At 41.3% G+C, this 24,265-nt stretch overlaps 1 non-coding gene across 1 annotated transcript; it reads right to left on the bottom strand.

The window, feature by feature from the left end:
* Positions 1–23,277: 23,277 nt before the first annotated feature.
* LOC126013155 (U6 spliceosomal RNA) lies at positions 23,278–23,383 on the bottom strand. Its single transcript, XR_007497484.1, has one exon. It is a non-coding gene; the product is annotated as a U6 spliceosomal RNA (small nuclear RNA).
* Positions 23,384–24,265: the final 882 nt, after the last annotated feature.

Genomic DNA, 24,265 nt, shown 5'->3' with positions numbered 1-24,265 from the left:
TATTTGGAGGATCTCCCTTGGGCAGCACTTCCTTTCATTGTTTTGGTACTTAGATAATTGTTGGACTGTAGCATTTCCATTGTAATTTTATTTCTTAGCAAATATTGGTTATTAAGAGTCCTTTTCTCACAGGAAGGAATGAGTAAGGGAGGTTTTATGTTTTCAGAACTGATAACTAGTAAATTCTGACCAACTTTTCCACTGAGGAAAACTGGTAAAACTAATAAAAATCTAAAAATGCTCTTGTTGAGAACAATGGAAAATTAATCAATTAGTTAGAATTACTGAGACAGGATTCAGGCAAGGAGAAACTGAGATATGTAAGCCCCACTTTTCTGGGTGGCACATTTCCTGAAATGTAGCTAATAGACTAAATAATGACTAAGGATTCAAGCCTTAGCTGTAAGGGGGCTGGAGTGCATACTTTGCATGCTAGAAACCCAGGTACTGGGCCTGGTACTATATGGTTTCCCAGCGCAACTCCCAAGCTAACCCAGCAGCAACCCCTAAACATACCAGGCATGGACCCAGAACAAAAACAAACAAAAAGATAAATAAATGAGTTTGTCATGTATGTAGCCCTAGCTTAAATACCCAGCACTGGGGCCAGACCGATAGCACAGCAGAAGGGTGTTTGCCTCAAACGCGGCTGACTCAGAACCGACCTGGGTTCTATTCATGGCATCACATATAGTCCCCCCTTGCCAGGTGTTTTTCCTGAATGCAGAGCCAGGAGTAACCCCTGAGCAATGCTTGATATGGCCCAAAACCAAACAACAACAAAAAATCCCCAAAACTGCAAAATATTTAAACTATTTTGAGGAGAGGAGAGATGATGAGAGAGAGAGAGAAAGAGAGAGAGAGAGAGAGAGCAAATTAGGAGACCAAAGACTAAACCTACAGTGTTAAAAAGAGAACTTAGTAGGGACCGAAGTGATAGCACATTGCACTAGGCCTGGTTCCATCCCTGGTATCCCATTTGGTCCCCCTAGCCAGGAACAATTTCTGAGTGAATAACTCCTGAGCGCCACCAGGTGTACCCCCCCAAAAAAAAGAAAGAGAACTTAGTAAAAAGAATTCACTCCAATTGTATTACTTAAAAGCACCCTAAAAGCAAAGGTTAATAGTGTACCCAAATTCTACTTGCACAAACAGAAACTCAGCTCCAAACTGTCTCAAACCCTGAAATTGTATGAATGTATTTTCAGAGTCCAGTGTTAATAACTACAAACTAGCAAAAAACATAGTGAATCTTTTCTACGTAAAGATAACGTCATCCTGTTTGGGGAGATGGATCACATGCTTCGCATGGAGGAATGCTAGGCTCCTAAAGTGGCTACATGGAACCCCTTGAACCCTAGTATTAAGTCTGGAATAGACCCCATAAGCACCACTGGGCATGGTCCCAAAACAAACAATAATAAAAAGATATCACCAGATTAAGCCTGAAATAATTTCTATGAACAATTATGTAAATGCAATATTTAATTCACAAATAAAAATAATCACATGTAGGGCCCGGAGAGATAGCACAGCGGTGTTTGCCTTGCAAGCAGCCAATCCAGGACCTAAGGTGGTTGGTTCGAATCCCGGTGTCACATATGGTCCCCCGTGCCTGCCAGGAGCTATTTCTGAGCAGACAGCCAGAAGTAACCCCTGAGCACTGCTGGGTGTGGCCCAAAAACCAAAAAAAAAAGTAATCACATGTACATGGAGAGATCAAATGAGCAAAATGCAGCAGAAACAAAAAAATAACTTAAAGACCCAAAATTCATTCAGATTTTATTTCCCCAAAGAAAATGGAAAACTAATATAAAGCCAAAATCTTGGACTGCAGAGATAGCTCAACAAGCTGAGTGCATGTGTTGTGTGCAGGAGGCCTGGGATGTTGGTTTCTTTCATACTCAATAAAAATGATCATACCATCTTGTTACAATACTCATTTCTTCTTTTTCGATAACTATGCCTTGAATTTCTTGTTAATTGTTGCATTGGCTAGGACTTTTACCATAGTGTTGAGTAGAAACAGTTACAGTTTGCATGCAGATCAATTCATGATTTTATTTATTTATTTATTTATTTATTTATTTATTTGGTTTTTGGGCCACACCCAGTGACGCTCAGGGGTTACTCCTGGCTATGCGCTCAGAAGTCACTCCTGGCTTGGGGGACCATATGGGACGCCGGGGGATCGAACCGAGGTCCGTCCTAGGCTAGCGCAGGCAAGGCAGGCACCTTACCTCCAGCACCACCGCCCGGCCCCATTTATTTATTTTTTATTATTGAGTTTTGAGCCACACCTTACTGTGCTATGCTCAGGGATTACTCCTGGCTCTGTGCTCAGAAATCACTCTTGATGGTTCTTGGGGAGCTGTATAGGGTACCAGGAATAAAATCTGGATTGATCATATGCAAGGTAAGGACCCTGCTCTCTCTGGCCCTGGCTTTTTGTTGTTGTTGTTGTTGTTTTGTTTTGTTTTGTTTGTTTGCTTCATTGATACATAATTCGTTTAACACATCAACTCAGATTTTGACTACTTTATTTAGACATTGTAATTTACAAGTTGTTCATAATACAGTTCTTTCTGGCATTCAATGTTCCAACACCATCTCTACCACCAGTGTAACATTACCACCACCACAAATGTCCCCAGATTCCCTCTTGGCTGGTGCAAAATAATTCATTTTATATTGTTTGTTACTACTAAGTGGATAATGGAATTAATGAAAAATGCTTCAGTTTAAAAATATGGGAAAATTATTACACAATGGGGTCATTAAGTAATTGTCTTTGGGTTTACTAAACTATTTGTTGCTAGTTGAGCATTTTGTATTGTTTATTGAGATTACTTGACTTCTATTCTACTTTTCCATGTAACTTGGTGTGTTCCTACTGGATGTCAGTATTGAGAAATTTGAAGGTGTCTCATGGCTACATATGTGGTTGTGTGCTCCAGAATCTATAGAAAGGGGCATATAATCTTAAATAGTGACTGAGCATCTTTAGGTATGGCCCAAAAACAAAAAACTTTATTTGGGGCCACATTTGTGGTGTTCAGAGCTGGCTATTTCTGGCTTCCTGTTTAGGAGTGATTCCTGGCAGTGTTTCAAGAACCAAGAACCATACACAGTGTCAGGGACCAAACCAGATGGGTTGCATGCAAGATAAGTAGGTAACCACTGTACTATCTCCCCAACCCCATTACTAAATGTTGTTTGGTTGAGCCAGAGAGATAGCACAGCAGTAGGGTGTTTGCCTTGCACGTAGCTGATCCAGGACAGACGGTAGTTCAAATCTCGGCATCTCATATGGTCCCCACCACTGCCTGCCAGGAGCAATTTCTGATTGCAGAGCCAGGATTGACCTAAAAACCAAAAAGCAAACAAACAACAACAACAACCCTAAGGGCCAGCGTGGTGGCACTAGAGGTAAGGTGTCTGCCTTGCGAGCGCTAGCCTAGGACGGACCGTGTTTCGATCCCCCAGTGTCCAATATAGTCCCCCAAGCCAGGAGCGACTTCTGAGCACATAGCCAGGAGTAACCCCTGAGCGTCACCGGGTGTGGCCCAAAAACCAAAAAGAAAAAAGCAAAAACAAAACAAAACAAAACAAAAACCCTAAATCTTGTTTGGGTGACACCCAACTGTACTCAGGGATCTTCTACTCAGGAAACACTTCTGGGGATGCTCCAGGGACAAAAGGTGCCAGGAATTAACTGGAATTGTCTGCATGTAAGATGAGTGCTTTACAATCTATTTAGCCTTTCACTTGGGCTTAGGGAAAGTTGGACCATGCTTCTTGATTCTCAGGAGCTATTTCTTGCTCTGTGCTCATGAGTGATACCTGGTAGTGCTCAAAGGATCAAATGTGTGGAAGCAGAGATAAACAAATGAGACTACATTAAACTGAGAGGCTTCTGCACTTCAAAGGAAACAGTGATGAGGACACAAAAGCTACCCACAGAATGGAAGAAACTATTCACCATCAGATAAGGAGCTAATATTTAAGTTAAACAAGGTACTGACAGAACTTAAGGAAAAAAAAAAACAAAAACAACTAACCCCATCAGAAAATGGGGAGAAGATATGAATAGGTATTTCTACAAAGAAGAAATACAGATGACCAAAAGTCACATGAAAAAATGCTCCACATCACTAATAAATCATCAGGGAGATGCAAATCAAAACAACAATGAGGTATCATCTCACACCACAGAGACTGGAACACATCACAAAGAACAAGAACAGCCAGTGTTGGCATAGATGCAGTGAGGAAGAAACTCTCAATAATTGCTGGTGGGAATGCCACCTAGTCCAGTATTTCTGGAAAACTATATGGATATTCCTTGAAAAACTAGAAATTGAGCTTCCATATGATCCATCAATATCACTCCTAGGGATATACCCTAGGAACACAAAAACACAATACAAAAATGCCTTCTGTACACCTATGTTATTTGCAGCACTATTTACAATAGCCAGAAAGTAGAAACAACCCAGGTGCCCAACAACAGATGAATGGCTAAAGAAACTATGATACATCTACACAATGGAACACTATATAGCTGTTAGGAAAAATGAAGTCATGAAATTTGCCTATACATAGATGTACATGGACTATTATATTGCATGAAATGGGTCAGAGAGAGAAAGATAGACACAGAATAGTTTCGCTAATCTGTGAGATATAAGAAAAATAAAAGACAATATGGTAATAAAACCCAGAGACAATAGAGATAAGGGCCGGAAGGACCAACCCATGATATGAAGCTTACCACAAAGAGTGGTGAGTGCAGTTAAAGAAAACAAACAAACAAAAAAAAAAAAAACAAAAAAAAAAACAAAGACAGGCAGAGTTGGGGGGAGGAGGAAAATGGGGGACATTAGTGATGGGAAAGTTGCACTGGTGAAGAGGGCTGTACATTCCATGACTAAAATCCAAATATTTTTGTAACCACACTACTCAAAGAAATTATTAAAAAATAATTTAAGGGGCCGGAGAGATAGCACAGTGGTAAGGTGTTTGCCTTGCATACAGAAGGACAGTGGTTCGAATACTGATATCCCATATGGTCCCCTGAGCCTGCCGGGTGCGATTTCTGAGCATAGAGCCAGGAGTAGCCCCTGAGCGCTGCCTCGTGTGACCCAAAAAAACAAACAAAAAAATTTAAATTGAAAAAATATCAAAGGATTATATGTAGTGCTGGAGATTTGAATTATGGCTAGCAGTTGAAAGGCAAGCCCCTTAGCCTCCTATATTATCTATCTCTTCATCTCTTCAGATCCTCATTTAGATTGTGTTTTTTTTCCTGTTTTGTTGAATGTTCAAATTCAACAAATGTTAAATGTTCACATCAACAATGTATGCACTCAGGGGTCACTCCTGAAAGATTCAGGGTGCTAGGGATCAAATCTGGATTGACTGTGTATAAGGTAAGCACTTTATCTGTTCCACTATTGCTCCAGCCCCTTGTTTATATATAAATATACACATATAAATATATTTATATATAATAATATATATTGTTTTATGGGGGGCCACATCTGATGACACTCAGGGATTACTTCCAGGTTCTGCACTTAGAAATTACTCTTGGAGCCAGAGAGATAACATAATGGTAAGGCGTTTGCCTTGCATGCTCTAGACCCAGGAAGGACCCAGTTTGATTCCTGGCATCCCATATGGTCCTCCAAGCCTGCCAGGAGTGATTTCTAAGAGCCAGGAATAACCCGAGCACTGCCGGGTGTGGCCCAAAAACCAAAAAAGGAAAAAAGAAATTACTCCTGGCAGGCTTGGGGGACAATATGAGACACTGGAAATCAAACCCAGGTCTGCTGTGTGCAAGGCAAATGTCCTACCTGCAGTGCTATCACTCTGTTCATTCATTTATATTTTTCAAAGGATTTCAACAGGTTCTTCTGCAGAGCTTTTGTTGTTCTATCTGCTGCTGCTGAAGTAAAGTAGTTTTAAAAAAGAGTAAGAGAGGAGAATGATGAGAGAAAAAGTGAACCCCATAAAGTAAAGAAAATAATTGCATACACCAAGCTTAGCTGTAGGCAATTCCAGAGTGAAATGTTCCTATCATTTTGTTTGCTAAATTTACTGTTTCAAGCTTTGGCAACATAAAACTTGAGAGGGAGAATGCAATTTTTCAAGTTTGTTGCCTTTTTAATAAAGCTTGAGTTACATAAGATTCAATAAACCTGTTATCAAGAAAAATAAAATAAATTTTACTGTCCAAAGAATTCAAGATATTGTTAAGCTGTGCCTTACACACTGCTGACCTAGGTTCAATCCCTGGAACTCCTGTGATTCCCAGAGCCTGCCAGGAGTTATCCCTAAATGTAGAGCCAGAAGTAAGCCCTAATTCTTTTCTAGCATGGTGCCACCCCCTCCCCAATAAATTAATTTAACAGGGGTCAGAGAGAAAGCACATCAGTAGGACATTTGCCTTGCATTCGGCTGACCCGGGAGGGACCCGGTTTGATTCCCAGCATCCCATATGGTTCCCCAGCCTGCCAGGGGCAATTTCTGAGTGCAGAGCCAGGAGTAAGCCCTGAACACCACTGGGTGTGGCTCAAGAACCAATCAATCAATCAATAAATAAAGTTAAAAAAAATAAATTTAGGAGTCGGCGAGGTGGTGCTAGAGGTAAGGTGTCTGCCTTGCAAGTGCTAGCCAAGGAAAGATCGAGACCACGGTTCGATCCCCCGGCGTCCCATATGGTCCCCCCAAGCCAGGGGCAATTTCTGAGCCCTAAGCCAGGAGTAACCCCTGAGCATCAAACGGGTGTAGTCTGAAAAACAAAAAATAAATAAATAAATTTAACATATTGTAATTATCAAAAATTTTATTATGGGCCCAAGAGATAGTACAGTTGGTAAGATACTTCCCTTACAGGTGACCAACTAGTTAAATTCCTGGCATTCAATATGTCCCCCCCAGATTGTGCCAGAAGAGATCCCTCCTGAGCCAGGAGTGAGCTCCAAGCAACACAATGTGTGACCCCAATACAAACACAAATTATTTATTATGCCCCCAAAAGACAGAAGATGGAAAATTTGGAGAGAAACATGAAAAATATACAAAACATCCAAATAGAAATTCTCTAACAACTAAAGAGGAAGGAAAGAAAGAAATAATATAAGATTAACAGCAGATTAAATACTGCTAAAGATGGAATTTGTGAATTTTGAAACTGAAAGAAAATACCTATAATAAAATAATAATAATAAAAAAGAAAATACCTATAAAAAAAACATAAATGAGAATGAAGGATAGGGCTCAAGGGCAGAGCACTTGTCTCACATAACTGAGGCCCTGAATTGATTCCTGGCACCGCCAAAGAAAAAGAAGAGACAGAATGACTACAAAGAGAATAAAAGTTTACTGATGGGCCCGGAGAGATAGCACAGCGGCGTTTGCCTTGCAAGCAGCCGATCCAGGACCAAAGGTGGTTGGTTCGAATCCCGGTGTCCCATATGGTCCCCTGTGCCTGCCAGGAGCTATTTCTGAGCAGACAGCCAGGAGTAACCCCTGAGCACCGCTGGGTGTGGCCCAAAAACCAAAAAAAAAAAAAAAAAAAAAAAAAAAAAAGTTTACTGATGAGGTGATGAGATATTTTTGATGTTTCTACTGCTTTTTTTTTTTTTTTTTTTTTTGGTTTTTGGGTCATACCCGGCAGTGCTCTGGGGTTACTCCTGGCTGTCTGCTCAGAAATAGCTCCTGGCAGGCACGGGGGACCATATGGGACACCAGGATTTGAACCAACCACCTTTGGTCCTGGATCGGCTGCTTGCAAGGCAAACGCCACTGTGCTATCTTTCCGGGCCCCACTGCTTTTGGATTATAGTCAGAGATGCTCCAAGGTTACTCCTTGCTCTGCACTCAAGAATCATTACAGGTGATATCAAGAGATCATGTGGGATGCTGGAGACCAACCTAGTTCGAGCATATGAAAGGCAAGACCCCTATTCACTGGTCCCGGTAATGAGACAATGTGATATATAAGTTATTAGAAACCCAGAAATCCAGAAGTAGAGACTAGGACAGAAGGAAAATTTGACAAGAAAAGACTAATTTTTTGTGATCAGAGATATAGTACAGATGTTAAGGCACTTGCCTTGCACATGGATGATCCCAGTTCAATCCTCAGTACTGCATATGGGATCCCTGGGGACCCCCAGAAGTGATCCTTTAAAACCAAGGCAGGAATAGTAATCTCTGAGAACTACTGGGTGTGGCCAAAACACAAAACAAAAATAGAAATGATTAATTTTCCAAACCAGTGGAAAACTAAAAGCACAAACTTAAGTAATTATTAATTGTAGACAAAATATGAGGAAAATTAAGGCTGATATGTAGGTGAGAGTTGAGGGGTGGTGACACTAATTTCACTCATCTCCAGGGAACTGAGGTCAAGTCAGGAGAGTACAAAAGCCTCAATAAAAACAAAACTCCAGTAAACCCAGTACAAGAGTACAAGCAAGGGCCCGGGGAGATAGCACAGTGGCGTTTGCCTTGCAAGCAGCTGATCCAGGACCAAAGGTGGTTGGTTCGAATCCCGGTGTCCCATATGGTCCCCCGTGCCTGCCAGGAGCTATTTCTGAGCAGACAGCCAGGAGTAACCCCTGAGCACTGCTGGGTGTGGCCCAAAAACCAAAAAAAAAAAAAAAAAAAAAAAAAAAGAGTACAAGCAAGAAATAGTGAAGTAACTTACTGTGCTGGCAAAAGAAAGAATAAGTGGGGCTGGAGAAAGCACAATAGCACTTGCCTAGCATACATCCAATCTGGGTTCCATTCCTGGCATCTAATATGCCAAGTGCCATCAGGAGTTTTTCCTGAGTGCAGAGACATGAGTGACCCTTCAGCATCGCCGAATGTGACCCCCCCACACACCCCAAAAAAAGGAAGAATAAGAAATAGCAAATGAAAAGAGAACTAGGAAGTTAATAGAATCTCAAGGAAAAAATATCTAAATCATATAACTTAAATAATCTCACATGGGAACCCAATGACACGTAAGATACCAAAGTACTAGCTTGTTAGGGAAACACTGAGATATAAATACATTTTAGAAATCAGTAAAAAAATGGGGCCAGCGAGATAGCATGGAGGTAAGGTGTCCATGCAGAAGGACGATAGTTCAAATCCCGGCATCCCATATGGTCCCCCGTGCCTGCCAGGGGTGATTTCTGAGCATAGAGCCAGGAGTAGCCACTGAGCACTGCCAGGTGTGACCTAAAAACCAAAACAGAAAAAGAAAAAGAAAAAAGAAATCAGTAAGAAATAAATATCTGAGTATGGACTCTAAAGTAAAGGCAATAACTAAAAGGTTAAAATAATATTTCTGGAGTCCAAAGCAATATTATAGCAGGTAGGACATTTGCTCTTTATATGGCTGATCTGGTCATATCCCAAACACTCACATGATGCCCCAAGACCTGCCAGGAGTGATCTTTGAGCACAGAACCAGAAATAAGCACTAAGTACAGATGGGTGTGTGTGCCCCTCTAAAATTATTTTGGAATCTGAAGCAATAGGACCATAGGTGGAGTGCAGCTAAACTGAGTTTGACCTACCACACTGTAAACATCTCACGCATGGCCAGAAGTGATTTCTAAGCTCAAAGTCCTGAGCTTTGGGGGATGTGGCACCAAAACAAAACCAAAAAATTTCTAGTAGTCAATACGACATTTGTCTTGCTTGTGATCAATCCCTGGTTCGAATCCTTAGCACCATTAGGGATCAATATTCAGCACAGATCCAGGATTAATCCCTGAGCACCACCTGGTGTGGTCAAATATAAAAAGATAAAATAAAGTGGGGCCAGAGAGATAGAGGGTAATTACCAGTTGTATGACCCAGTTGTATGATTCCTGGTACCCTACATGATCCCTTGAGCCCTGACTCTGAGTGCAGGACCAGAAGCCCTGATCACTGCCAGGTATGGCTCAAAAACCAAAAAAAAAAAAAAAAAAAAAAAAGTAACATTTATTGGCCAGCCAGATGTGCAAGCCCCACTATTGCCACAGTCATGTATGCAGCACCAAGCATGTGCATGACCCCAGCTATCATAGCAATATCAAAGGGAATGGGGAAATTAATCATTCTTTGCAAAAGAATGAAAAGATTACACTTAACAAGAATAGACCAGAGCCGGTGAGGTGGCGCTAGAGGTAAGGTGTCTGCCTTGCAAGCGCTAGCCAAGGAAGGACCATGGTTTGATCCCCTGGCGTCCCATATGGTCCCCCCAAGCCAGGGGCAATTTCTGAGTGCTTAGCCAGGAGTAATCCCTGAGCATCAAATGGGTGTGGCCAAAAAAAAAAAAAAAGAAAGAAATTATGAGCCCTCTGAAATAAACAGCAATAACTATGAAGATAGTTGATAACTTCAACTGAAGCTATCCATAATACCTCTTTCTGATATATAAATATAAATCTATAATTGGGCTGAAGAGATAGGACAGCAGGCAGGATGTTTGCCTTGCATGTGGCCAGCCAGGTTCAATCCCTAGCATCCTATATGGTTTCCAGAGACCTGCCAGGAGTAATCCTTCAATGCAAGGCTAAAAGTAATCCCTGAGAACTGATGAGTTTGCCCCTGCCTATATATAACATTATATTATATATATATTATATATATATAGGCATGTATGTATGTATGTATGTATGTATATATGTATGTATGTATGTATATACATATATTAAGATAGGGAGACTATCCAAAGAACTGGAAGAAGTGCTTTGTGTGCTAGTGCCCTGAGTTTGATCCAAAATGTTAAATGGCCCCCTAAGCACTGCTGCAAAAACCCCTAAACAATGAGATACAAGTAATCACTGAGCACTACTGGATGTGGCCTCCAAAACAAGACCAAAAGATATATGCCACAATAGTAAAGAAGTATGTTACATATTAGTAAAGGGGCCAGAAAGATAGTACAGAGGGTAAGGAAATTTCTTTGCCTGTGCCTGACCCAGGTTCAATCCTGGCACTGCACATAAAACCCTGAACCCCTGAAGTGATCCCTCAGTGTAGAGCCAGTCATGAGCATCACTGGATGTGATAAAAAATAAAATAAAATAACAAAACCTCAAACCTCAGTGGAAATAATAGTAAGGAGTTTGTCTTGTATTCAGTTAGCCTGGGTTCAATCTCTGGCACTATATATGTTCCCCTGAAAACCAGATGTGACCCCCAAATTGGGTGGGGGGAGAACAAGAAAAAGAACTTATTGAAAAATGAGTGATGAGAAAAAATCTACAGGTCAAAACCTGTAGAATAGAACTTTAACAGTAAAAGAAAGCATATAATTTTGTCCTTAGAGTAAACAAAAGCACATTTATTTCTCTAAGCCAAAAAGGATGTTTCGTCAGGGAACCCAAACCTCAAGGACACAAACAGGGATTCTAAAGATGATGGTTGCATTGAGATGTTAGAGTTTTTTGATTCTCAGTCTGTGATGTGGTGTCAGGGAAGTAAATAATTTTAAACATAGTCTTTGGGAAGGAAAGCAGTCCAAAACAAGCAGGCCAAGAAGTTGGGGGGGGGGGGGGAGAAGTGATGGTACAGGGGTAAGGCACTTGCCCTGCATGCAGCCAAATCAGTGTTCAATCTCTGGCATCACATATAGTCTCCTAAACCCTGCCAGAAGTAATCCCTGAGCACAGGAGTAAACCCTGAATACTTCCAGGTATGATACTAACACCCTTCCCCTAAAAGGATGTGAGACCCCAGCTTTACTGAGGCCAAGAATTTTTGTGAACTCATATCCTCACAACTATAAACAACAAAATTGGGATGGGAAAAGGGATAAATAAAAACTTTATAAATACATTAAAGAAAAATAATTTAAAGTAGGGACAGCAATTACCTTGCATATTACTGACCCAGGTTTGATCCCTGGCAGCACATATGATCTCCAGAGCTGGGCTGAAGTGATAGCCCAGAGGTAGGGCATTTGCCTTGCATGCAGACAACTCTGGACAGACCCCAGTTCGATCCCCAGTATCCCATATGGTCACCCGAGTCTTCCAGGAGCGATTTTTTTAACCCCTGAGCAGCACAGGTGAGACCCAAAAACTCCCCCCCCCCCAAACAAATCTGCAGAGTCCCACCAGGAGTAATCCTTGGGCACAGAGCCAGTGGTGAGCCTGAAGCATAGCAGTGTGTCCCAGTAAACAAACAAAAAATAAAAACTAAAAATGACATTTTTGGTTCTCACACTCCATGAAATAAATGCCGGTGTTCAGTTTTGTGATCTCAGAGAATATTTTTTATCATTTGATGCCAGGAATCAAACCCAGACATGGTTTGATGTGTCTTCACTTCACAGACACACCCTCAGCTTCTCTTTGACATTAAAAGTCAGAGCTGCCTTTCATGCAGAAGGTCATTGGTTCGAATCCTGGCATCCCATATGGTCCCCCGAGCCTGCAAGGAGTGATTTCTGAGCCTGAAGCCAGGAGTAACCCCTGAGCGCTGCCGGGTGTGACCCAAAAAACAAAAAAACAAAAAAAAAGTATATTATCAAGGGGACAGAGAAATTGTGCAATGGGTAGGGTACATGTTTTGCATTCAATTGACCTGGTTCTATCTCTAGCACTGTATGTAGAATCCCTCAAGCCCTCTCAGGAGTAAGCCTGAGAACTTCCAGGTGTGGTTTTAAAACCAAAAGAAAGAAAAGAGAGAGAGAAAGAAAGAAAACTAAAATATATTAACAAAATGAGCAAAATAATATATAATGAATGTAAATGTTTACAAATACACTTGCTAATGTGTAGGCTTTTACAGTCATATTCAGATAACAGAAATTTTTTTTTTTTTTGGTTTTTGGGCCACACCCGGTGGTGCTCAGGGGTTACTCCTGGCTGTCTGCTCAGAAATAGCTCCTGGCAGGCACGGGGGACCATATGGGACACCGGGATTTGAACCAACCACCTTTGGTCCTGGATTGGCTGCTTGCAAGGCAAATGCCGCTGTGCTATCTCTCCAGGCCCAGAAAAATATTTTTTCATTTGATCAAATATTTGGTTTTTGTTTTTCTTATTTTGGTTTGGGGGCTACACCCAATAATGCTCAGAGGTTATTCCATGTTCTATATTTAAATTATTTATTTATTTATTTATTTATTTATTTATTTATTTATTTATTTATTTATTTATTTATTGGTTTTGGGGCCACACCGGGCGGTGCTCAGGGTTTACTCCTGGCTGTCTGCTCAGAAATAGCTCCTGGCAGGCACGGGGGACCATATGGGACACTGGGATTCGAACCAACCACTTTGGTCCTGGATCGGCTGCTTGCAAGGCAAACGCCGCTGTGCTATCTCTCCGGGCCCTATTTAAATTATTTCTAAAGGTGCTCAGGGGACTCTATGGGATGCCAGAGATTGAATCCAAGTCAGTCTCATACAAAACAAGCACCCTCCTTGCTGTACTATCCCTCAGGCTCCATCAAACATTTTGTTACCTTTGTTTGTTTTTGTTTTGGGGCCATACCTGCCAATATTCAAAGATAACTCCTGGCAAGGCTCAGGGGAGCACATGGGGGTGCTAGGGATCAGACCTGGATTAATCACCTATAAAGCAAACACCCTACCCACTGTACAACCTCTCTAAACTGTAATTACACATTTGAATAAGACATTTCTCCTCTTTTTCTCTCTCTTATTATTAATTATTTTTTTGATTCTTACCTGGCAGTGCTCAGGGCTTACTCATGGGTCTTTGCTCAGGTATCATAGGGATCATTCCTATCAGGGCTCAAGAAACCATATGTGGGGCCTGAGAGAAAGCATGGAGGTAAGGCGTTTGCCTTTCATGCAGAAGGACAGTGGTTCGAATCCCGGCATCCCATATGGTCCCCTGTAACTGCTAGGAGCGATTTCTGAGCATGGAACCAGGAGTAACCCCTGAACGCTGCTGGGTGTAAGCCAAAAGCCAAAAGCCAAAAAAGAAAGAAAGAAAGAAGGAAGGAAGGGAGGGAGGGAGGGAGGGAGGGAGGGAGGGAGGGAGGGAGGGAGAGGGAGAGAGAGAGAGAGAGAGAGAGAGAGAGAGAAAGAAAGAAAGAAAGAAAGAAAGAAGAAGAAAGAAAGAAAGAAAGAAAGAAGAAAGAAAGAAAGAAGAAAGAAAGAAAGAAAGAAAGAAAGAAAGAAAGAAGAAAGAAAGAAGAAAGAAAGAAAGAAGAAAGAAAGAAAGAAAGAAAGAAAGAAAGAAGAAAGAAAGAAAGAAAGAAAGAAAGAAAGAAAGAAAGAAAGAAAGAAAGAAAGAAAAGAAACCATATGTGGTACCAGAGATTGATTGAACCCAGATAGGCCACATGTGAGGCAAGTGCCCCTTTGCTCTACTGTATCTAAAACTCTTCTATCCTTCCATTGTACTTACTTGCTTCTTTTCTTTCCTTCCTTTCCTGCTGAAGATCAGAAGTTACTCCTGACTTGATACTCAGGAAGTACTGAGGACAGAACCCAAGCTTCTTGCATTCAAGGCATGCTTGAACTTTCTTTCCAGAATATTTATTTTGTTTTGTTTTGTTTGTTTGTTTTTGGGGCCAAACCCAGCAACGCTCATGCTCAGGGGTTCCTCCTGGCTCTACGCTCAGAAATCGCTCCTGGCAGGCTTCAGGGACCACATGGGATGCTGAGAATCGAACCTAGATCCGTTCCAGGTTAGCCGTGTTTAAGGCGAATGTCTTACCACTGTGCTATCGCTCCTGGCCCCAAGAATGAAACAGTTTTGAAGCAGTTAACCTTGTCATGAGCCTGATACTGCTTTTTGGTGATCATCAACTTGGAAGGATATAACAGGCGTCATCCTCAAAATGTGGCAACTATTTTCAGCAGATCCAATGACTGCTATCATTGCAAGCACTGCAGGAATAAAGTTGCTCTAGGGAAGTGGATGAAACTTCCAAATCTTCCTTTAATTTGAGCTTCACACAGTATCATTTTACCTGGCACATCCATTACTACTTACTATATATAGTTCCAGAAGAAAAAGTTATCTTTCTATGCCAAATAATATTTAGAGAGTGACTATGTGTCATTTTTTTTAGAAAAAGGTTGATCTACATGTATTATGACAAAACTGAGCATATTTTGGGATTTAAAATGCATAATGCACCAAAGCTTTCTAGCATTGTAAGGATTTAGCAAAATTTGAGGCTGAAATTCATCATGTATAAAATGATCATATTCAGTTTGTTCCACAGCCATCTCTGTGATTAAGTACACAGTATCTTTGATGTTTAAGGATGATTTTTCTTCCTGGATTATCTAAAAGGATAGGGTATGTGCTTGCTTCAGTAGCATTTATACTAACATTGGAATGATACAGAAAATATTAACATAACCCAGAATACAGCAAATTCATGATGAATTTTATATATATATTCTTTTAGAAAACTGAATTGAATTCAACCTTCTGCTGCCTACAAGTAACACATCATTCTACCATAATCTTATGATTTCAGTTTACTTTCAGTAAAGGAATCTGGATACTCAAGACCTGCCACATTATACTTCATGGTGTAGATGCCTCTTACAGTGCTCATTAACATATTTCTTAGTTTTCTAGACTTAAAAATTATTATTTTTTTTTTTTGGTTTTTGGGTCACACACATCAGCGCTCAGGGGTTACTCCTCACTCTACGCTCAGAAATTGCTCCTGACAGGCTCGGGGAACCATATGGGATGCTGGGATTTGAACCACCGTCCTTCTGCATGCAAGGCAAATGCCTTACCTCCATGCTATCTCTTCGGCCCCTATGATTTTTTTTTTGGGCCACACCCGTTTGACGCTCAGTGGTTACTCCTGGCTATGAGCTCAGAAATTGCCCCTGGCTTGGGGGGACCATATGGGACGCCGGGGGATCGAACCACTGTCCGTCCTATGGTAGCGCTTGCAAGGCAGACACCTTACCTCTAGCGCCACCTTCCCGGCCCCCCTATGATTGTTTTTAAGAATGCTCTATACGGGCCTGGAGAGATAGCACAGCGGCGTTTGCCTTGCAAGCAGCCGATCCAGGACCAAAGGTGGTTGGTTCGAATCCCGGTGTCCCATATGGTCCTGCCAGGAGCTATTTCTGAGCAGACAGCCAGGAGTAACCCCTGAGCACCGCCGGGTGTGGCCCAAAAACCAAAAAAAAAAAAAAAAAAAAGAATGCTCTATACACAATCTGGGGCTGAAGAGATAGCACAGCGGTAGGAAGTTTGCCTTGCATGCAGTCGATCCAGGACAGAACATGGTTTGATTCCCGGCATCCCATACGGACCCCCGAGCCTGCCAGGAGCAATTTCTGAGTGCAGAGCTAGGAGTAACCCCTGAGTGCTGCTGGGTGTGACCCAAAAACCCAAAACCAAAAAAAAAAAAAGTTCTATCTACAATCTAACCCAGGAAACCTTTCTTCAGTAAAGCTTACCCTCACCATGGGCCAGAGCAGTGGCACAAGTGGTAAGGCATTTGCCTTGCACATGCTGACCTAGGACGGACCACGTTCAATCCCCCTAGTGGTGTTCAGGGTCCTGGTTCTATGCTCAGAAATCACTCCTCGTGGGGCCGGAGAGATAGCATGGAGATAAGGCATTTGCCTGGCATGCAGAAGGTCAGTGGTTCAAATCCTGGCATCCCATATGGCTCCCCGAGTCTGCCAGGAGCGATTTCTGAGCATAGAGCCAGGAGTAACCCCTGAACGTTGCAGGGGTTACTGCAAAAAAAAAAATGAAAAGAAAAAAAAAAGAAATCACTCTTAGCAGGCTCAGGGGACCATATGGGATGCTGGAAATCGAACCCATGTCTATCCTGGGTAGGCTGTGTGCAAGGCCTTACTGCTTTGCTATCTTTCCAGCCCCAATTATTTTTAATTGAATTACCACGAGATTCAAAGTTACAAAGTTGTTCATGATTTTTTGTTTTTGTTTTTGGGCCACACCCAAATGAATGCCAGGGATGGAACCCAAGTCAATCCTGGTTGGCTGTGTTCTAGGCAAAGGCCCTTCCACTGTGCTATCGCTCTAGACCCAGTTGTTCATAATTGAGTTTCAGTTATAAAATGTTAAAAGAGAGTCATTTCTCAATGATCAAGGAATATGTACATCAAGAAGAATTCACACTCCTAAACATATATGCACCCAATGAGGGAACAACAGAATACTTGAAACAATTGATAACAGACTTGAAGGAAGACATCAAAAATAACAAAATAGGGCCAGAGCGGTGGCACAAGTGGTAGGGCATTTGCCTTGCATGTGCTAACCTAGGACAGACTGCAGTTCGATCCCCTGGCATCCCATATGGACCCCAAGCCAGGAGCACTTTCTGAGCGCATAGCCAGGAGTAAGCCCTGAGCGTCACTGGATGTGGCCCAAAAAAGAAACAACAACAACAACAAAATAATAGTTGGAGGACTTCAACACTACTCCTTAACAGATAAATTAGACTAAAACTCAGCAAGGGAATATTAGATTTGTAAGAAAAAATGAAATAGAAAGATAGATACATAGACAACACATATCTATTTACATTTTTTCATTTCCAAAAAGCTTAGTAGTAGGCCAGACAGATAGTACAATGGGTATAGAATTTTTCTTGTATGTTGCCCACCAGGGTTTGATCACCAGCATGACATATGGTCCCCTGAGATCTCAATGAATGCTCCCTGAGTAAAGAACCAGGAGTAAACCCTGAACATAGTGAGTGTGGCCTCAAAACCTAAACAAATACAAAAAGCCTAAAACATATTCTTCTTCAGTGCACACTGGACATTCTTTAAGATAAACTACATGCTAGGACATAAATTATACCTTTATAGTCAAAAAGATAAAAATAATATCAACTATCTCCTCAAACCATGGTGCTTTGAAAACAAAAGTCAACCACAGGGGCTAGAGGGATGCTGACCTGGGATAAACACGGGTTCAATCCCCAGCATCCCATATGGTCCCCAGCCTGCCAGGACCAATCCCTGAGTATCACTGGGTGTGGTCTACAAACAAACAAACAAAAATAATAAGAAGTCAACCACAAATAGAAATGGAGAAATAACTCAAATACCTGGAATTGAAAAGCTCATCACTGAACAGCCAATGGATCAGAAAAGAATTCTGAGAGTAAATCTAAATATTCCTAGAAACAAACAAGAATGAAGACATGAGCTACCAGAACTTGTGAGACATCAAAAAAGTAGTGTTAAGAGGAAAGTTCATAGTTATGCAAGCATTCATCAGGAAAGAAGAAAAGTTGTATATAAATAATCTAACTGCATAGCCTAAGAAACTAGAAAATTGCCAACAAAAAAGAGCAGGTTGAAGGAAATAATAAAACAAGAAATTAATGAATTTGAAATTTAAAAATCCAAATAATTAACAAAACCAAGAGCTGGTTCTTTGATAACCACTAGCAAAACCCACAAAGAGAGAAAAATTCTAATTAACCAAATTAAAACTTAAAAAAGAAATACCACAACAAATACCATAGAAAATTTGAAGATTATCAGGGATTACTTTAAATATCTTAATGCCACAAAATAAAAGAACCTAGAATAAATGGATACATTCTTGGAGTCCTGTAGAAATAGTAATCAAGTCTATCCCAAAACAAAAGCCCAGGCCCAGATGAATTCACTAGTGAGTTCATTCAAACGTTTTTCTTTTTTGTTTTTTTTTTTTCCTTGCCCCTCCCTCTCTCATTCAAACGTTTAAAGAAGAACAACTGCAATTTTTTTTTCTGGCTCTTTTAGAAATAGAAAAAAAAAAAAAAAAAAGAAATACTCCCAAACAATTTTTTTCTGGGTAGTTTGTTTGTTTTGGGGCCATACCTGGTGATGCTCAGGGGTTACTCCTGGCTATGAACTCAGAAATTGCTCTTGGCTTGGGGACCATATGGGACGCCAGGGATTGAATTGAGGTCTGTCCTGGGTCAGCTGCATGCAAGGCAAACGCCTTACAACTGTGCTATCTCTCTGTCACCTCCACACCTTTTTTTTTTTTTTTTTGAGAGGAAGTTATACCAATATTTGCTCAGGGCCTATTCCTAATACTGCAGTCAGGGATTATTCCTGGTGTACTCAAGGGACGATAGGGGATGTCAGGAAATCAAACCTTGGTCTGCCAAAGTGCAAGCAAAGATCTTTACCTCCTTCACCATTCTCAAACATTTTATTTTTTTTTTTTTTAATATTTGAGTCACACCCAGCAGGGCTTAGGGGTTACTCCTGGCTCTATGTTCAGAAATCATTCCAGGCAGGCTTGGGGAACCATATGGGATACTAGGATTCAAACCACTGTCCTTCTGCATGCAAGGCAAATGCCCTACCTTCATGCTATCTCTCAGACCCTCTCAAACATTTTCTATAAAGCAAACACTACTCTGAGAGGCTAGAGAGATAGCATGGAGGTAAAGTCTTTGCCTCACATGCAGAAGGTCGGTGGTTCGAATCCCAGCATCCCACATGGTCCCCTGAGCTTGCCTGGAGCAGATTTCTGAGTGTAGAGCCAGGAGTAACCCCTGAGTATTGCCAGGTGGGACCGAAAAACCAAAAACTAAAAAAAAAAAAAAAAAAAAAAAAAAAACACTACTCTGATACCAAAAACAGACAGAGACGTCCACATTGCCAAAAAATAGGAAAGAAATAAAAAGAAAAGAAAAAAAACCTAACAGATCGCTATCATTGATGTACATAGATGCAAAGATTCTCAGCAAAATACTAGCAAATTAAATCCAACAACTTATCAAAACAAAATAGTTTAACAATTGCAAGATAATCAATATTCTAGAGCATATCAGTACAAGAAAAATCATATGATCATATTAATGGGTGCAGAAAAATTATTCAAAAAGATCTAACACTCGGGGCCAGAGAGATAACATGGAGGTAAGGCATTTGCCTTGCATGCAGAAGGATGGTGGTTCAAATCCCGGCATCCCATATGGTCCCTTGAACTGCCAGGAGTGACTTCTGAATGTAGAGCCAAGGGTAATCCCTGAGCGCTGGCGAGTGTGACCCAAAAACCAAAAAGAAAAAAAAAGAAAAAAGAATAGATCTAACACTCATTAATACTAAATTTCTCAATAAAATGAGAATTGAAGGAACTTTTCTCAGCATAGTTAAAGCCACTTACCACAAGCACAGAGGAAACATTATATTCAATACCAAAAAACTAAAAGCTTCACCCTCTAAGATCAGGCACAAAGAAGGTTATCCACTTTCACCACTTCTCATCAATATAGTGCTTATCATACTAGAAGTACTCACCATAGCAAATTAGGCAAGAAAAAATAAAGGCATTCAGATAGAAAATAAAATTAAGTCTTAATATGACATGATAATCTCAAGACTACAAAAAAATTTCTAAAAACAGGAGCCAGAGTGATAGCGCAGCAGTAGGGCATTTGCCTTTCACACAGCTGATCCAGGACAGACCTGGGTTTGATCCCCGGAGTCCCATATGGTCTCCTAAACCAGGAGCAATGTCTGAGTTCAGGAGTAACCCCTGAACGTCACAGGGTGTGGCCCAAAAACCAAAATAAAATAAATAAATAAATAAAAATCTAAAAACAAGATTTTTTTCAAGATTTTTATAGTAAAGTGACAGACCACAAATTAATGTGCAAAATTCCATGGCTTTCTTATATAATGAAATAGGACATATATATTTAAAACAATTCTATTCATAATTGTGTCTCAGAAAATCAAGTACTTCAGAATCAGTTTAAAGATGAAAGTTCTATACAAAGAAAACTGCAAAACGGGCCCGGAGAGATAGCACAGCAGCGTTTGCCTTGCAAGCAACCGATCCAGGACCTAAGGTGGTTGGTTCGAATCCCAGTGTCCCATATGGTCCCCCGTGCTTGCCAGGAGCTGTTTCTGAGCAGACAGCCAGGAGTAACCCCTGAGCACCTCCGGGTGTGGCCCAAAAAACAAAAAAGAAAGAAAAAAAGAAAACTACAAAACACTACGTAATAAGCTTTTGCGCCTCAACGAAAATCATGACCAAATACAAAGACAGCCCAGAAACGAAAATAATTACTTTGTCGCAGCTTATCTAACAAAGGATTAAAAACCGAGATATATAAAGCACTGGTAGAACTCTACAAGAAATAAAAATCCAACTGTATCATAAAATGGGAAGAAGAGATGAAGAGTAACCTCTTCCAAGAAGAAACACAGGAGCCAGAGAGGTAGTACATCAGGTAAATTGCTTGCTTTGCTCAATCAATCCAGGTTTGATTCCCAGCATCCTCATCTAGTTTCACAAGCTCCATCAGAGTGATCCCTGAGCACAGAGTCAGAGTATCACTGAGAGTGCCAAAGAAAAAGGAGGAGGTGGAGGAGGAAGAAGAGGAAGAATAGGAAGAGGTGAGAGAGGAGGAGGAAGAGGAGAAGAGAAGGAAAGAGAAGAAGAAAGAATAAAAACAAGAAGGAGAGGAGGAGTAAGAAGAAGGGCCAGAGTGATCGTACAGAGGGCAGGGCTTGCATGCAGTTAACCTGAGTTCGATCCCTGGCATTACATATGGTCCCCCGAGTCTGCCAGGAGTGATCCCTGATGGAAGAGACAGGAGTAAACCCTGAGAAACAAAGGGTGTGACCCAAAAACCAAAAGAAAAAGAAACAAATACGAGCTATAGAGATGGAAGGGGGCCAGGCGGGAGGGTAGAGGGAAGTGAAGGGATTGGGATTGGGATTGAAACATTATATGTCTAAATCTTTTGTTTGCTTTGTTTTGTTTTGCTGTCACAGCCGGCAGCGCTCAGGGGTTCCTCCTGGCTCTATGCTCAGAAATCGCTCCTGGCAGGCTTGGGGAACCATATAGGACACCGGGATTTGAACCATCGTCCTTCTGCATGCAAGGCAAACACTCTACCTCCATGCTATCTCTAATGTCTAAATCTTTTTTTTTTGTTTTTGTTTGTTTGTTTGTTTTTGGGCCACACCCGGCGGTGCTCAGGGGTTACTCCTGGCTAAGCGCTCAGAAATAGCTCCTGGCAGGCACGGGGGACCATATGGGACACCAGGATTCGAACCAACCACCTTTGGTCCTGGATTGGCTGCTTGCAAGGCAAACGCCGCTGTGCTATCTCTCTGGGCCCTAATGTCTAAATCTTAATATTGAATAATTTTGTAATTGTTATTCACAGTGATTCAATTTTTTTTGGGGGGGGATTACACCCGGCAGTGCTCTGGGGTTCCTCCTGGCTCCATGCTCAGAAATCGCTCCTGGCAGGCTGGGGGACCATATGGGATGTGGGGATTCAAACCAATGACCTTCTGCTTGAAATGCAAATGCCTTACCTCCATGCTATCTCTCCAGCCCCTGATTCAATTTTTAAAAGGGGAGAGTAGAACACTTGGCTAGCAAATGTGAGGCCCTGGGTTTGATTCCTGGTGACTGCTTGATCCAACCCCAGCCCCACCAAATCTCTACAAAGAATTGGTAATTAGGGGGAGAGAGATAGCACAAAGAGTAGGGCTCATGCCTTGCACACAGTCAACCCCAGTTTAATCCCTGGCACTGCATATGGGCATACAGCATCTTCAGGAATGATTCCTGAGCACAAAACCAGAAGTAAGCCTGGCCACGAGGTGTGGCCCTACCCACTCACCAAGAAAAAAAGAAAGGGTAATTAAGTGGATTTTTGGCCTCCATTTGTAAATTTTACTTGTATCATCAAATTGGCAGGATTATTTTTTTTTAGCTCTAATCTGCATTTAAGGGAAACACAATCTAACTTTCACTTCTGTTTTATTTTATTGGAATGTATGAGTAAGCGGGGAGCAAAAAGGCTCCACTTGCAGCTACGTTGTCAAAACATTTAAAACAAGTTCCCTTTTTAGGATGATATGATGTAATGTCTGGGATCTGATTCAAAATAATCTGGGATGGTGAAAGTAGAAAAAGTACAGATGAAACAAAAGTGTATAGAAATTGAAAATTGTATAGAAAATTGAGTGCAAAAATATAGGAGTTTTATAATAAGCAAAAGACTAAGAATACATTTTGAAAATCAATTTACTGTATAAAAGTTAAAATATGGGCCCAGAGAGATAGCACAGCGGTGCTTGCCTTGCAAGCAGCCGATCCAGAATCTAAGATGGTTGGTTCAAATCCCGGTGTCTCACATGGTCCCCCGTGCCTGCCAGGAGCTATTTCTGAGCAGACAGCCAGGAGTAATGCCTGAGCACAGCCGGGTGTGACTCAAAAACCAAAAAAAAAAAAAAAAAAGTTAAAAAATATATATGTTAAAAGTAAAATTTTGTCTTGACTATTCTTTTTTTTTTTTTTAAATATGGAACGCTTCACGAATTTGCATTTCATCCTTGCACAGGGCCCATGCTAATCTTCTTTGTATGGTTCCAGTTTTAGCATATGTGCTGCCGAGCGAGCACTTGACTATTCTTTTTTTTTTTTTTTTTTTTTTGGTTTTTGAGTCACACCTGGCAGCGCTCAGGGGTTACTCCTGGCTCTATGCTCAGAAATCGCTCCTGGCAGGCTCAGGGGACCATATGGGATGCCGGGATTTGAACCATCATCCTTCTGCATATAAGGCAAACGTCTTACCTCCATGCTATCTCTCCAGCCCCCCTGCCTTGAATTTCTTATTATTATCTAATTATACTGGCTAGAGTCTTCACTTCCGTGTTGAATAGGAAGAGACCAAAGAGATAGTACTTTTGGTTCTATGTTCAGGAATCACTCAAGGGAGTTTGAACCTAGATTAGGTTCTTGCAAAGCAAGGGCCCTACCCACTCTACTATCTCTGTGGCCTACTACAGATTTTCTTACATATACCAGCAGTACCATATATTATTATTATATATTATACCTAGAATAATTATTTATATTATTCCTAGAATATTTCTATTTTGTTTTGTTTTGAAATCACACCCAATGATGCTCCAGGGTTATTCTGGCTCTGTGCTCAGCGATCACTCCTGGCAGGGTTGGGGACCATATGGAGTGCCAGGGATGGAACCCAGGTCGGCCATATGCAGGACAAGTGTCCTACATACTGTATCATTGCTCTGGCAATGAAATATAAAATAATTTGAATTTCGGGCCCGGAGAGATAGCACAGCAGCGTTTGCCTTGCAAGCAGCCGATCCAGGACCAAAGGTGGTTGGTTCGAATCCCAGTGTCCCATATGGTCCCCTGTGCCTGCCAGGAGCTATTTCTGAGCAGACAGCCAGGAGTAACCTCTGAGCACCGCCGGGTGTGGCCCAGAAACCAAAAAATAAATAAATTGAATTTCAGTATACAGTATTTTATTC

Source organism: Suncus etruscus, chromosome 6 (genome assembly GCF_024139225.1).
Source record: "Suncus etruscus isolate mSunEtr1 chromosome 6, mSunEtr1.pri.cur, whole genome shotgun sequence".
In the NCBI taxonomy this organism is placed as follows: domain Eukaryota; kingdom Metazoa; phylum Chordata; class Mammalia; order Eulipotyphla; family Soricidae; genus Suncus; species Suncus etruscus.
Note: the sequence above shows the minus strand (reverse complement) of the source record. Positions and strands in the feature narration are given on the sequence as shown.